The sequence below is a fragment of the Drosophila elegans genome, unplaced genomic scaffold (genome assembly GCF_018152505.1).
Source record: "Drosophila elegans isolate 14027-0461.03 unplaced genomic scaffold, ASM1815250v1 contig_476, whole genome shotgun sequence".
In the NCBI taxonomy this organism is placed as follows: domain Eukaryota; kingdom Metazoa; phylum Arthropoda; class Insecta; order Diptera; family Drosophilidae; genus Drosophila; species Drosophila elegans.
In genome coordinates, this window is record NW_024545863.1 from 24,367,850 (window position 1) to 24,368,117 (window position 268).

A 268-nucleotide genomic window follows, 5' to 3' on the forward strand; every position below is an offset into this window, starting at 1 on the left:
TATACATATGTGTGATGATTAAAGGTCACATTACTTCAAATTTCTAGACTAAAAATAAGTTCGCTTTTCACATCCTTCAGCTTATTGAATATCCGTCAAATCAGTGTCCAATTGATGTCATGTTCAGATCTCATCGAAGCTACAGCTTACTTACACCCTCCTTGTCTTCACTTTTGGATGAATATATACGTGTTCTCTTTAAGCGAATTGCAAGTTGAATGGCAAAAACTTCAAAACAAACCGTATAAATGTCCTGGCGAAAGTGTGG